Genomic DNA, 3,192 nt, shown 5'->3' on the forward strand with positions numbered 1-3,192 from the left:
CCGAAACGTCGGCACATTAAAATAAGTTAATCATACTTATTTGTGTTTCATTGACCGCACCCCCAACCATCTTCTCCTCATTTGAACATTAATATTTTTTGTAGGCGATGTCGCATCACTAGTTCCAGCAACATTTGACTGTACATGCGTAGCCGCTGGAACAGACCTTATGTAACTGAAACGGATATTCAAAACAGACGTATTTTTGGCAATGTTTTGTAAGCGACGAAATTTTAATATTGTACATTGTGTATTACTGATTTATTTTTTTATGATAGGGTAGAACACCCCAAACATAAGCACATTTTACAATGTTTTTTTTTTTACCATTAAACGAAATTGAGGTACCTAATATTTAGTTCTGGCAATGCTTTGTTAGCGACGATACTTTAATATTGAACATTGATATTTTAAAACATCGATGTCGCATCACTAGTTCCAGCAATAACTTCTGACTGTCCGGAGTTTGCGTAGTCGTTGGAACAGACGTTATGTTAACTGAAACGGATGTTCAAAAACTTCGATGTATTTTGGGCAATATTTTTTTAAGCAACGATATTATAATATTGAACATTGATATTTTAAATCATCGATGTTTTTTGTAGTCGATGTCGCATCCCTAGTTCCAGCAACTTCTGACTCTCCGAAGCATGCGTAGTCGTAATCCACAGGTTGTCGAATCGAATCCCGGTCCCACCCGGACTTTTTTCAAGGACAAAATAATGCAAAACTCACTGACAACCTCACTCAAAAAAATAGGTGTGGGAGCGACGAACCCACCCTGCGAAAAAACCATGTCAAGAAACGCGCGATGTATTTCCTAATACTGGGAATATTATATCCTAATATTGGGAAATACATCGTGCAAGGACTTAGGCCTCCATGGTCTGTTGCCCATAGAATATTAATAATAATAATAACGATATTTTAATATTGACCATCGATGTTTTTTGTAGTTGATGTTGCATCCCTGGTTCCAGCAACAACTTCTGACTGTCTGGAGCATGCATAGTCGTTGAAACTGACCTTATGTTTCTGAAATAGATGTTCAAAAACATGGATGTATTTTTGGCTATTTTTTGTAAGCAACAATATAACAATAAGGTGCCGATGTCGCAGTCTTAGCTCAAACAACCACTAATGACTGTTGGGAGCAGAGTAAGTGCTCCCCTCCCAAACCTTGTACTAGGCATTCTCTGCACAGTTCTGAATAGTCAGAAGTGTTTGTTAGAACAGACCTTTAATTTATCTCTATCCTGTTGTTAGCTTGAAGGTAGGAAGTACTTCCTCATCCTACCAAATTGTTAATAGAAATCTGATTATACAGTCATTTTTTTTTATTAAGTTACTTTTACAAAAAAATAAATAAATAAAAAATTGAGACTAACATACATCATCTTCAAAAAATCGATCTCGATGTTGCATCCCTACTTCAAACCCTTGTATAAACTCTTCTACCTTATAAGCATTAATAGAATCAATCAGTATATACTTCCAAATGCTTGATTCTTAAGATTGCATATTAGCTGAAATGTAGAGCATTTTGTTTGTTGATTGGAATTGGTGAAAAAATTTTAATTTAAAAAAATACTTATTGCATCAATATGAATTTTTTTAAACTATTTACAGATATACAAATTATACACTGTTATGCTGTTATCACAAAATCTACCTTCACCGGGTTAGGACTTTGTTATCGACTAATTACATTGCTTAATATTACTATAAACAACAGTAATCAGTCCATCACAAAACAGGAGATTCAAATAAATAATATTCAGAATAATTTATTTTATTCTTAAATATTTAAAACATATAAAATTGCTGATTTTTTTTGTTGTTTTTTTATTAGAAAATTAGGAATATACAGATTCATTTATGGTTTTTTTTTTGTTTTTTTTTTTTAATTGATGAAAACCAAAAGATGACACTAAGTTGAAATATCTTAATCCCTTAATATTGAATAAATTAGATCTATGTAAAAAATCAATTGCTAAGTAATAGTATAAGTCTATAAGTACTTTAAAATGTCAGCGTATCATAAACATATCAAGTGAAGGATGTGAAAGAAACCAACATATAATGGAACTAAATCAGCCATCTAAAACTAATTTAGAAATAAATATAAATATAAAAACCAAAAATAAGGAAGTAAATAGAGTATTAAAAAAAAAAAAAAAAAGATATATATATATACCAACTAAAAGAAATTGAATGTTAAGCACAACCATGTTTAACCAATGAATGACAAAGTCTGTTTATGGCAAAATATTTCATATAGTTTATATTTTTATGAAAGAAAAACTATGTATTGTCCATTAAAATATACCAAATCATAATAAATTTAACAATGTTCATGAAAATAGACTGCAATTTAAAAGAATTACACTAAAGCTGAGAAAGATACAATATTTTAATAAATTTAAGAATAATTCATCACATTAATTTCAATTCAAAATAACTTGTGTCACTTTTGGTCTTTAGAGGTTTGTTTAAAAAAAAAAAAAAAAAAATATATATATATATAGTTTCATAAGTTCTGTTAACTATAAAATATCATTTAATTAAACAGTACACTTAAACCAAAGCTGTGCCAACTAAACAACATGTTGATGTATGGAGTTAAGTTACAGACAATCTTATTGAACATTAAGTAGTTTAAAACACTAATAAGAATTTAGAAAACAAAAAATGTGAATTAATTATTATAAAAAATGCAAACAATAATTGTCATTGTGATAATACTAGTTACCATTAGAGATACTAAGCTAAAAGATTATTAAGTGAAGAGAAAAGATTCTTTTAAACAATTTAATACAAACTAAAAAAACAAAAAAGATAAATTTCTTTATATACTTTTGAAAATATAATCATCACCTCATTTATTTCACTACTTCTACAAGTTTTAATTTTGCTTTCTAATTAAGGATATAGGAATTTGCTTATAACAGGAGCTCATTAATTAAGCGCGAACACTTCAACAAGGATTAAAGTAACCAAAAAGTGAGGAATTTCAGAAACGTTTGTTTAACAAAGGATTCCAAGACAATATAGATGAAAGTACTTCTTGGAATATAAAACTGACCAGTCTATAACTAACAACAAATACAGAAAGCTTATTATTAAGATGACATTATAAGCAAACTTATGATCCGACTATATGATTAATACCTGCAACAGATAATAATATAT

The sequence above is a fragment of the Halyomorpha halys genome, unplaced genomic scaffold (assembly GCF_000696795.3).
Source record: "Halyomorpha halys isolate HHAL.00 unplaced genomic scaffold, Hhal_1.1 Scaffold2582.1, whole genome shotgun sequence".
Lineage (NCBI taxonomy): Eukaryota > Metazoa > Arthropoda > Insecta > Hemiptera > Pentatomidae > Halyomorpha > Halyomorpha halys.